We start from the raw sequence: 13,451 nt of genomic DNA, 5'->3' as shown, positions 1-13,451 counted from the left end.
AAAAAAAATCGCAAAAAAAGAGCCACTCAACAAAATATCTCATTTTGGAATATGCAGAAAAGAGATGGATCATGCTGAGATACTCTGGATAGCCTTTCATATATTCTCAGTGAATTGCATAAACCACAATTATTATTGATACTAAATTTGTGAAGCCCTTTTGGTTTACTGATCTGGTCTGCTGTTTTCTGGTTAACTGAATACTGACTGATCTACTTACTTTTAATTAAACTGGCGTATCATATATATATCAAAAAAAGTTCGCTCCCTCAGCAATAAGCCATGGCCGGTCAATGAGCAGAATGGTCTAGGAATAGATTGGGTTGAGAAATAGAAAATCAAAAAACGATGAAGCTGCTCTTAGTTTATCTGCAACAAAATTTTTTGAACCAATAAAATGAGTACAAAATTCAGTTGTATCAATGACAATTCTATTAATTATTTAATCAAATTGCCTATGGGAATTTGTTTAGCTGTTCTTAGACACTTTGTGCACTTACAACATTCTGCATATTGCAGCCCTCAAAATATATTGCTATAAATAACTTTAGTCCTTGTTTCCTGAAATGCTTTTCTTTTAGCACATGTTATTGCACCTGCTGTTATAAGCAATTATTTTAGCACACATACTCACCTAATGCGCTCAAACTTTTTTCATGATTTGATAATACTTTTGTATATGCGGGAATGTGAATTGCAAGCGGGGTGTGAATTGCGAGCGGATTCCGCAACAGGTCAAAATCAGATTTGTCGCGGAATCAGCAAAAGCGCTATTTTACTTTCATTGTTATGGATTCCACACACAACAAGCCAAAATACTGTACCACTCCAAAATGCTCCTAAAAAGGCAAATTTGCTGATCCCGCAAAAGTATTTGTGGAATCGGGAACAGTTTGTGGAATCCACAAGCAAATAATAATTTACAAGTATAGTAAACTTGAGATGCAAAATTGAAAAATGAAAGCGGAATCAGCAAAATGCAAGCGAAAACCGTAAATTGTAAGCCGAATCCGCATAGTGTTTGCGTATTCCAGTAATATATAATGTCACGTCTAAAAAATTTAAATAAATCTGTTTTTTTTACGGGTCATCAGCGAGACTATCCAACAGTTCAATCTCATTTACTTTTAATATTTTTAGGTCATCAGCTAAATCTCAATTTTTAAACGAATGAATACTGTTTCAATCTCAAATACTAAAAGAAGGAAGCAAACTGAGGTAAACTAATGCATTTATTCAAAAAACTGAAGAATTCTTGATTAATTTCTGATTTATTTCTGATTAAGAAATTCTGATTAAAATTTCTGATAAAAAACAGTTGACTCGTTCATTTTATACATTAATTTGATCTTTTCGGCTAGTTTATAATTCTACAGATTGTAAAAGAATTAGATTTGGTTGGTGGAGAGATGTGAGAAAGCTTTTGCTACTTCACGATTTTGATCAAACCGTTCACTTTTTTTGCTCAAAATAAACAAAATTAGAAAATACAAACTTATTTTTTAAAATTAAAATTGAGCTGAAATAAATCAATAAAAATTAGAAAAACAACGTTGTTCATTTTATCAAAACTTTAGTTTTGCTTTTCATTCAGCCAAAGTCAATTATTTTAGAGATTATCTATCAAAAAAACTATTCGGATTCGGTTCAATTTAGTCAGGCAAAAAACACACTTAAAGTAACATAACGATTGGTGGCAAAATACAAATTAAGCGAACCCCTTAGTATGTTTTTTGCTGTAAATTTTGATTTTTGTGACAAAAAAGCAAATAATATGGCAACACGTCAGTTTCAATTTTTAGGCTATTTGTATATTGTGTTCTGTTTTTTTTGTTAGCTCAATGGGCTGAAAGGCACTTGAAATTGACAACATGAAAATTTGAACTTTGTTCCCCAGATAATTTAGATCAGCACTGTATACTTGAAATTAAGTTAGATCAAATAAAATTTTAGCATCTTTTTAAAATTGTGTCAATACATTAATTTGATTTGTTCCGCTAGTTTGTAAAATTAAGTAGATTGCAAAACAAGTAGATTTGGTTGGTGGAGAGATTTGGGAAAACTTTGTCTACTTCACCATTTTTTATAAAATCGTTCACTTTTTTCATGGGTCGATCGTTATTTCGACTGATTATTCGGACTCTTAAATAAATATGGAAACTTATGATTGCGGGTTTGTTTTTTCAGTCAAGTTTTGGCAATGAAAAACTTCGTTTTTACCAAAATTTTGATATAAAATTGATATTTATTTTTAAAAAACTTTGAAAAAATAAAATTGAGCAGCCTCCGTAATCTAGTTGACCAAGAAGCAAATTGAAATTTTTGCCCTTTGCCACCAAAACAGTTTTTCAAAACTAATGTTGTGAGAAAAAACGCGAAAAAATAATTAAATTGCCTTATAATTTCCTCATTGCTTGATAACAACTCTAGTTATAGCTCTTAATTATTCATGCAAGGACTAATTCAGTTCAGTATAACAAACAAAAGTACGATCCACTTATAATTGTGCAATCAGCTCACGTTTGCGGAAATTGTTTACATTTTGCGGAATTGTCCTGCATATGCTGGATCGAAACATCTAGTTAAACTTGCTAAATGCGGATTCAACGACAAAACTAAAATGCGGACACGTTTTATTTTACAAGTTTTTGCAAATGAAATCCAAGAAAAAATTTTAAGTGGAAATTTTATGTTTTTTTTACTTGTCTCTAGAATCCAAGAACATAGAGATACCTAATTTAGACCAGGCGCAACTTGAAATAATTTGATTTCCTTCTTCGTGAAAAATCACAACAACGTACTACAGAAACGGCCTCTATTTTATAGTTAACTCGAGATGATCAGTATTTCTATGATTGAGAAAAAAGTTGTAGTTGTCTTTGATTCAAATTTTTTTTGAATAATTTTCAAAATAGAAATTTAGAAAGCTTCGGAATGCAGCAAAAATGTTTCCTTCTAAACGCGTTTTCTGCATCAGTTGTACAAAAAAAATTTCACAAACATTGTCTGATTCAGTTCTGTTTTAAATTATCGTCTCAAAATGAACAAAGATGGAAACTACAAACTTATTTTTTCATTAAAAACTGGGCTGAAATATATCAATAAAAATAGAAAAACAACGCTGTTCATTTGTCAAAGTTTTAGTTTTGCTTTTCATTTAGCAAAAAACAAATATTTTAGAAATTGTCTATCAAAAATAGATTTCTGTTCAACTTAGTCAAGCAAAAAACACACTTAAAGTAGCGTAACGATTGGTGACAAAATAAAAATTAAACAATCCTCCTGATATGTTCTTGGCTGTAATTTTTGTGACAAAAAAGCAAAAAATCTGGCAACACGTCAGTTTGCTTCAGTTGTTAGACGATTTAAGAATTGTGTTTTGATTTTTTTGTGAGTTCAATGGGCCGAAGGGCATTTGAAAATGACCACTTGAAAATTTGAACTTTGTTCTCCAAAGAATTTAGATCAGCACTGTAAATTTGAAGTTAACTTAGATCAAATAAAATTTTTGCATCGTTTTAAAATTGTGCCAATACATTAATTTGATCTGTTCCGCTAGTTTATAAATCTAACAGATTGCAAAATAAGTAGATTTACTTGGTGGAAAGAATTGGGTAAATATTATCTACTTCACGATTTTGATCAAACCGTTCAATTTTTTTTTATGGGTCGATCGTTATTTTCATTTATTGTTCAGACTCTTAAAAAATGTGGAAAATTTATGATTGCAGGTTTGTTTTATTCAGTCAAGTTTTGGCAAATTTTTAGTTTTTACCAAAATTTTCAATAAAATTGATATTTGTATGAAAAATCGTTGAATAATAATATTGAGCAATCTTCGTATTCTAGTTGAACAAGAAGCAAAACTGAACTTTATGCCCATCTTGTGAGAACCTGGTAGGCGACGCAGTATTTAAAAAAATTTGAAACCTTTTTTGTTTTCCATCGAAAATAGAAAAAATGTTTTGATATTGTTTTATCAAAATTGCGAAAAGCAGCTTCACCAGTGTGGTAAGTATTGATTGCTATGCAGTTTTCGATTGTTATTTCTTCCACCTTTGAAAACTTTTCGGTTTCTTTTATTCAATCAAAAAATACACCATGAGTATCGCAACAGTTGCTGGAAATAAAAAATAAGTGAACCTCCTAGTATATTTGTCGTAAATTTTGTTACAAAAAAGCAAATTATATGGCAACACGTCAGTTAGCTTCAAATTTAATGCAATTTTTGTTCAGATTTTTTTTGGTGAGCTTAATGGGATAAAAGACATTTGAAAATGACAAATTCAATCGTTTTTCTCCAGATAAATCAAATCAGCTCTGTATAATTGAACTCAAGTTAGAGCAACTAAATTTTTGCATCTTTTTCAAATGGTGTCAATACATTAAATTTATCTGTTCAGCCAGTTTATAAACCTACAAATCGCAGTATAAGCAGACTTGCTGGGCGGAGAGAGTTGAGAAAACTTTGTCTACATCACGATTTTGATCAGATTGTTCACTTTTTTTTCAGGTGGCAGGATCGTCTGATTCAGTTCTGTTTTAAATTATCGTCTCAAAATGAACAAAGATGGAAACTACAAACTTATTTTTTCATTAAAAACTGGGCTGAAATATATCAATAAAAATAGAAAAACAACGCTGTTCATTTGTCAAAGTTTTAGTTTTGCTTTTCATTTAGCAAAAAACAAATATTTTAGAAATTGTCTATCAAAAATAGATTTCTGTTCAACTTAGTCAAGCAAAAAACACACTTAAAGTAGCGTAACGATTGGTGACAAAATAAAAATTAAACAATCCTCCTGATATGTTCTTGGCTGTAATTTTTGTGACAAAAAAGCAAAAAATCTGGCAACACGTCAGTTTGCTTCAGTTGTTAGACGATTTAAGAATTGTGTTTTGATTTTTTTGTGAGTTCAATGGGCCGAAGGGCATTTGAAAATGACCACTTGAAAATTTGAACTTTGTTCTCCAAAGAATTTAGATCAGCACTGTAAATTTGAAGTTAACTTAGATCAAATAAAATTTTTGCATCGTTTTAAAATTGTGCCAATACATTAATTTGATCTGTTCCGCTAGTTTATAAATCTAACAGATTGCAAAATAAGTAGATTTACTTGGTGGAAAGAATTGGGTAAATATTATCTACTTCACGATTTTGATCAAACCGTTCAATTTTTTTTTATGGGTCGATCGTTATTTTCATTTATTGTTCAGACTCTTAAAAAATGTGGAAAATTTATGATTGCAGGTTTGTTTTATTCAGTCAAGTTTTGGCAAAGAAATTTTTAGTTTTTACCAAAATTTTCAATAAAATTGATATTTGTATGAAAAATCGTTGAATAATAATATTGAGCAATCTTCGTATTCTAGTTGAACAAGAAGCAAAACTGAACTTTATGCCCATCTTGTGAGAACCTGGTAGGCGACGCAGTATTTAAAAAAATTTGAAACCTTTTTTGTTTTCCATCGAAAATAGAAAAAATGTTTTGATATTGTTTTATCAAAATTGCGAAAAGCAGCTTCACCAGTGTGGTAAGTATTGATTGCTATGCAGTTTTCGATTGTTATTTCTTCCACCTTTGAAAACTTTTCGGTTTCTTTTATTCAATCAAAAAATACACCATGAGTATCGCAACAGTTGCTGGAAATAAAAAATAAGTGAACCTCCTAGTATATTTGTCGTAAATTTTGTTACAAAAAAGCAAATTATATGGCAACACGTCAGTTAGCTTCAAATTTAATGCAATTTTTGTTCAGATTTTTTTTGGTGAGCTTAATGGGATAAAAGACATTTGAAAATGACAAATTCAATCGTTTTTCTCCAGATAAATCAAATCAGCTCTGTATAATTGAACTCAAGTTAGAGCAACTAAATTTTTGCATCTTTTTCAAATGGTGTCAATACATTAAATTTATCTGTTCAGCCAGTTTATAAACCTACAAATCGCAGTATAAGCAGACTTGCTGGGCGGAGAGAGTTGAGAAAACTTTGTCTACATCACGATTTTGATCAGATTGTTCACTTTTTTTTCAGGTGGCAGGATCGTTATATTGTTCAGATTTTCAAAATTTTTGATAGTAGGTTTTTTTCGTTCAGTTAAGTTTCCACGGGTTTTAGTCGTTTTTGATCGAGTACGTTAATTTTCTTATACATTCTTTCCTGATTAACATTTGAGCCAGAATTTGTACTGATTACTTTTTTGTGAGCTCAATGAGCTGAAAAGCATTTGAAAATGAAAATTTGACTTTTTTCTCTTTTCTCGAGATAACTTAAATCATACACTGTGTATTTGAACTGAAGTTAGATCAGCTTATTTTGCAGCCTTTTTAAACGGTATCATTACACAAGTTTGATCTGCTCAGTTAGTTTATAAACCTACAGATTGCAAAATAGGCAGATTAGCTTGATGGAGATACTTCGGAACATTTTATTCAACTCGCCATTTTGATCAGTTCGATCACTTTTTCATGTCAGAGGATCGTTATACCGATTTATTGTTCAGTTTTTCAAATAGCTTTGGAATATAATTTTTAATTTTTTATTCAGTCAATTTACGGCAATATAATTTATATTTCCTGTCTCTCCATCAAACAAATTTAATACTCAGCAAACTCCGCATACTCGTTGAACAAGAGGTAAAAAAGAATTTTAGGCCCTTTGGAACCAATTTTTTTCAAAAATCTGTTATTGTGAGAAAAAACGCCATTGAAATAATGGAGAATAGAATCTGGTAGGCGACGCAGTATTTAAAAAAAATGAAATAATTTTGTTTTACATCAAAAATACGAAAAAAAATCTTGACTGTTTTCATCTTGGTTGCGAAAACCTGCTTAGCCATTGTGGTAAAAAATGGTTCCTATCCAATTTTCAAATATATTTTTCCACCATTAGAATCTCGACACTTATACAAAAATAGTTCCACTTTAAGAAAACCTCTAAAAATGTTATTTAGTCCTCACAAGCTATCGTGTTTTCGGATTAAGAGCTGAAAACCACCAAAATTTGTTTTGCATGCACTGAAAAAGCCATGCAAACTGTAAGCGAGAAAGTTTTTTTGAAACTAACAATTTTAACCATTTTTCTTTTCCCCTCAATTCACATCAGCATCAATTTTTTTGCGCAATGAAGATTTTTTTTCAAGGTTGAGCATGGGGATCAATATTTTTTTTCATAACCTATGAATTTCTCACGCTAAGTTTTGTAAAAAAAAATGGATAATATGAACAAAAATTTGCTGGTATAAATTCGCAAGTGGTGATTCAGGTGTGATACATGTTTTCAACCTAATTTTTTTTTGTTTTCGAATGTATTTTGTGATCAATCATATGATTTCTACCCGCACAAGAGTTCCATAATATTCGATTATGTTTTAATTTTAATGTCATTTTTCATGAAAAAAAACAAAAGTAATCGATTAGAGTCCATCGAAAATGGATTATGAACTTAGTTTATTTTATATAAAAATAATCCATTATAATGGTTTATACTTGATTAAGAACCATTGACTACGATCAGTTTTTTTAAATGTCAGACGATTGTTATACCGGTTTAGTGTTCAGTTTTTTAGGGAGTTTATAGTCCTAATTAGAAAAAAGTAGTAAGTATCTGATTTAGTGAATAGAGGCTTTGATTTAATTGGTACGCTTCAATTTAGAAATGGGTTTTTTTTTCAAGTTAAATAAACAATTTAGACAATGATTTTTAGTCCTTGTAGTATTCGCAAAACTACTTGTGCCCCATTTTATAGAAAAAAAATGTTCGATTTTTACATTCATTTTGGTGCAATTTAAAAACTTAAATACTTTTGTCAAGAACATTAAAATGAACATCAAATAAAACACACATGATTATGAAATTAAACTAAAGGATGCAATTGAAACATGGGTTTTTTATTCTCCATTTTTTTCTTCCCTTTCTCCAACTCTATGTTGTAAGACCTGAGTATCGCCGTCTTCCTCTGCAATTCATCCAGTTTTTGCTTCAGTTTTGCTACCTTTTGCTTCTTCTTCTTATTCTTTAAAGTCAGTTGGCTCAGTTAGTCTGTTAGTTGTTTGATCTCTATTTTGTTTGAAAGTTGGTGGCTATCGATTTCCTTTCAATTTTCAGGAAACGCTGTTATTCCGTCAAATAAAATTTTTATCTGCGCTCCTCCTGCTTTGCATAACACAGCAGTTTTCAGTTCGTTGCTTTAATTTCTAGAAATTGCTCTCCTCCATTATTTTATTTTCTTGTTCAGTTATCAAATCGATTGGCATCATTGCCTTCACCGTTGTCGTCGAGTTGTCTACATCGACAAAGGATGGCAGTTTCCACAGTTTTTAGTCGTTTTTGATCGAGTCCTTTAAACTTCTTATACATTTTTTCCGTATTTACATTTGAGCCTGAGTTTGTTCTGATCTCTTTTTTGTGGGCTCCATGAGCTAAAAAGCATTTGAAAATAAAATGTTGACTTTTTTCCCGTTTTCATAAAATAACTTAAATCAGCACTGTGTATTTGAACTGAAGTTAGATCAGCTTATTTTTTGCAGCCGTTTTGAACGGTGTCATTACATTAATTTGAGCTGCTTACTTAGTTTATAAACCTACATTTTGGAAAAATAGGCAGATGTGTTTGATGGAAAGACTTCGAAAAAATTTATCTACTTCACCATTTTGATCAATTTTTTCATTTTTTATGTCAGACGATTGATATACCGGTTTATTGTTCAGTTTTTCAAATTACTTTGGAATATACTTTTTTATTCTGTCAAATTGGGGCAGTATAATTCATATTTCTTGCCGAAGTTTTCGAGGAAACGGATAATTTTATGAAAAGTTAATATTCAGCAACCTCCGCAATCTAGTTGAACAAGAAGCAAAAAACAAATTTAGGCCCTCTGCAACCTTTTCTTTAAAAAAACTATTATTGTGAGAAAAAAGACAGCGAAAAGACGTAGAAAAAAATCTGGTAGGCGACGCTGTATTTTAAACAAATTTTAAACATTTTTTGTTTTTCATCAAAAGTAAGAAAAAACAGTTGACTTTTTCTGATCGTGTTTGCAAAAAAACTGCTTCGCCTTTGTGGTAAAAATTTGTTCCTATCCAGATTTCAAACGTTTTTTTTCAATCATTAGAAGTTCTGCACTTATACAAAAAAAGTTCCAGTTTGAGAAAGCCTCTCAAATGTACTGTTTAGTCCTCACGAGATATCGTGTTTTCGGGTATTATATTTCAGCGTCATTGATAAAAACACAAATAAAAGAGAAAAAAGAGAAGAGTAAGTGCTGATAACCTGCAAAAACTGTGTTGCATGAAATGAAAAAGCAATGCCGGACCCGGACAGTATTCTGGACGTTAGATATTCCAGACAGTATTCTGGACGTTACATATTCCGGACCGTATTCGGGACAATATCCGTGGAAAAAATTCCCAAACGACCCAATTGGCCGAAAGTGTGCAATAAGCCGGAAGTTGCCCAAACGCTCCAATTGGCCGAAAGTGTGCAATAAGCCGAAAGTTGCCCAAACGACCCAATTGGCCGAAAATGTGCAATAAGCCGAAAGTTGCCCAAACGACGCAATTGGCCGAAAGTGTGCAATAAGCCGGAAGTTGCCCAAAGGCTCCAATTAGCCGAAAGTGTGCAATAAGCCGAAAGTTGCCCAAACGACCCAATTGGCCGAAAGTGTGCGATAAGCCGAAAGTTGCCCAAACGACCAAATTGGCCGAAAGTGTGCAATTAGCCGATATTTGTCGAAACAGAACCCAATTGGCCGAAGGTGTCCAATTAGCCGAAAATTGTCCAAACACAACCCAATTGGCCGAAAGTGTCCAATTATTCGATATTTGTCCAAACACGACCCAATTGGCCGAAATTGTGCAATTAGCTGAAAATTGCCCTTAAGTATCCGAATTGGCCGAAAGTCCAATTAGCCGAAATTTGTCCAAACACGACCCAATTGGCTGAAATTGTGCAATAACCGATAGTGGCCCGAAACTGCCGAATTGGCCAAAAAGTGACCAATTAGCCAAAATTTGTCAGAAGGTGGCCAATTGGCCGAAACGACGCAATTGGCCGAAACGACCCGATTGGCCGAAACGACCCGATTGGCCGAAACGACCCGATTGGCCGAAACGACCCAGTTAGCCGAAACGTCACAGTTAGCAGAAGGGGAGGCCTTTTCATTATCCTGATTGTGGATTGTGGACATCCATTTTTTCTCAACACCCGAATTTTGGATTCTACCGGTGAACGCAAAACTAATAAGACTACAAAATCAAAACTTTATCCATTTCTGCTAACTAGCTGATTTGATGCTTTAAATTCTGATACGAGGTTTTTGATGGCAAAATCGTAACCCCCAATTTTTCTCGATACCAAAAACTGATCAGAAAATTTTCTGTGGGATTAGGAAAAAATTGGCCTCATAAACCTTTATTGCGTTATCCTAACACCGTGTTTGTAAGCTCAACACCGTATCGAAAAAAAGGCCAAAAAAATTTGAAAAAAAAATTGAAAATTTTTGATTTTTTTTTCCAAAAATTTTAAAGTTTTGCAAATTATTCAGCAAAGCGCCTAGTTTCATAATACATTAACTTGAACGACCGAGTCGAGTTTTTTGCCAAAATTTCGGACTTTTTAACGAAAAAAAAACTCAAAATTTTGCAAGCGCATCAGGTTACTGTTGGAACTTGAACCGTTGGGTGAAAACGTGGAAAAAAAATTTTCGAAAAAAAATTTTCGGAAAAAAAAAACTTTGAAAAATTTTCGAAAAAAAAATCCGAAATTTTCGAAAAATTTCTGAAAAACAACGCAGTGTATATTCTTGAAACATGGTGCAGCTAACTAAACTAGTTCAATTGGCTAAAAATAGCCGTAGTCGAGACCCTTAGCGTATTATCAAGCAAATCGTCTTACCTTTTGCTACAACCTTGTTAGCTCAGGGTGTTGCGGGAGGTCAGGTCGCGGCTTGCTTGATTCCCTTCCTCTAAAGTTAATTTAATTCACTTAATGTAAATACTAGCTGCTAGCTCGCTGCACCACGCTTTGAAAAAACTTTCCCCCGCCTCGCAAAAGCGTGTATCTCAATCGTGCTTAGCCATTCCCGGGTTAAGTTTCAACCATAACGCAGTGAACGTCCGTATAACTTGTCAGTATCAACTTGATCACTATCTCTTAAACCAAAACGACATTGTTTTTTGGCACGACGCCGTTAATAACTCTATTAGTCGTAAGCTAGTGTTTGTAAGCTCAACACCGTATCGAAAAAAAGGCCAAAAAAATTTGAAAAAAAAATTGAAAATTTTTGATTTTTTTTTCCAAAAATTTTAAAGTTTTGCAAATTATTCAGCAAAGCGCCTAGTTTCATAATACATTAACTTGAACGACCGAGTCGAGTTTTTTGCCAAAATTTCGGACTTTTTAACGAAAAAAAAACTCAAAATTTTGCAAGCGCATCAGGTTACTGTTGGAACTTGAACCGTTGGGTGAAAACGTGGAAAAAAAATTTTCGAAAAAAAATTTTCGGAAAAAAAAACTTTGAAAAATTTTCGAAAATAAATTCCGAAATTTTCGAAAAATTTCTGAAAAACAACGCAGTGTATATTCTTGAAACATGGTGCAGCTAACTAAACTAGTTCAATTGGCTAAAAATAGCCGTAGTCGAGACCCTTAGCGTATTATCAAGCAAATCGTCTTACCTTTTGCTACAACCTTGTTAGCTCAGGGTGTTGCGGGAGGTCAGGTCGCGGCTTGCTTGATTCCCTTCCTCTAAAGTTAATTTAATTCACTTAATGTAAATACTAGCTGCTAGCTCGCTGCACCACGCTTTGAAAAAACTTTCCCCCGCCTCGCAAAAGCGTGTATCTCAATCGTGCTTAGCTATTCCCGGGTTAAGTTTCAACCATAACGCAGTGAACGTCCGTATAACTTGTCAGTATCAACTTGATCACTATCTCTTAAACCAAAACGACATTGTTTTTTGGCACGACGCCGTTAATAACTCTATTAGTCGTAAGCTAGTGTTTGTAAGCTCAACACCGTATCGAAAAAAAGGCCAAAAAAATTTGAAAAAAAAATTGAAAATTTTTGATTTTTTTTTCCAAAAATTTTAAAGTTTTGCAAATTATTCAGCAAAGCGCCTAGTTTCATAATACATTAACTTGAACGACCGAGTCGAGTTTTTTGCCAAAATTTCGGACTTTTTAACGAAAAAAAAACTCAAAATTTTGCAAGCGCATCAGGTTACTGTTGGAACTTGAACCGTTGGGTGAAAACGTGGAAAAAAAATTTTCGAAAAAAAATTTTCGGAAAAAAAAAACTTTGAAAAATTTTCGAAAAAAAAATCCGAAATTTTCGAAAAATTTCTGAAAAACAACGCAGTGTATATTCTTGAAACATGGTGCAGCTAACTAAACTAGTTCAATTGGCTAAAAATAGCCGTAGTCGAGACCCTTAGCGTATTATCAAGCAAATCGTCTTACCTTTTGCTACAACCTTGTTAGCTCAGGGTGTTGCGGGAGGTCAGGTCGCGGCTTGCTTGATTCCTTTCCTCTAAAGTTAATTTAATTCACTTAATGTAAATACTAGCTGCTAGCTCGCTGCACCACGCTTTGAAAAAACTTTCCCCCGCCTCGCAAAAGCGTGTATCTCAATCGTGCTTAGCCATTCCCGGGTTAAGTTTCAACCATAACGCAGTGAACGTCCGTATAACTTGTCAGTATCAACTTGATCACTATCTCTTAAACCAAAACGACATTGTTTTTTGGCACGACGCCGTTAATAACTCTATTAGTCGACACCGTAGTAATAACTTTAACGCACTAACTCCTAACCAGCTTAAGAAGATTCTTTTAAACTATAAACGTAATTTTTATGCAATCGTTTACTGTAAACGTGTAGGCACAGAAGATATACATAGTAAGTTGAAAGAGTCAGTTATATTAGTTATTAATATAGTAACAGACCTGATATCTAGAGGGAAGCAGAACCTCACTGAGTTAAGGCAAAAGTACTTACAACTACACCAGGATCCCTCTTTAGAACTGAAAACGTTTACGATCCTTAGGCGTTATAGCAAGAATTTGAAGTATACTAATTCAAAGAAAAATACTCATAAGCCAGGAAAACGCAAGCGGCAAACTAATTGAAACAGAAGAAATGCTGAGCAGCAGCTAGGAGTTAAATAAAGTGCTTCTCTGAGGTGTGATATTGTTTAATGATTCATAATATAAATTATTGATACTAAAGTTAAGCTCTTAAATTAATTATTCCTTTTTTTCTCTCAAACTGAGCAGTTGAGCGGTTGAGTAGAATTGAACCAATTTAAAAGTAATCAAAATGACAGAACAAATTATGTTGAAATATCGACGATTGATGAATGGTCGAACATCACTAGAAAATGAGCTTTCCGTAGTTCACAGTCGCATAACTGAGAGTTTAGAGGGACCAATTCGGAAAACAAAAACAAAC

This window comes from Symsagittifera roscoffensis, chromosome 4 (genome assembly GCF_963678635.1).
Source record: "Symsagittifera roscoffensis chromosome 4, txSymRosc1.1, whole genome shotgun sequence".
NCBI classification, from domain to species: Eukaryota; Metazoa; Xenacoelomorpha; order Acoela; family Convolutidae; genus Symsagittifera; species Symsagittifera roscoffensis.
Note: the sequence above shows the minus strand (reverse complement) of the source record.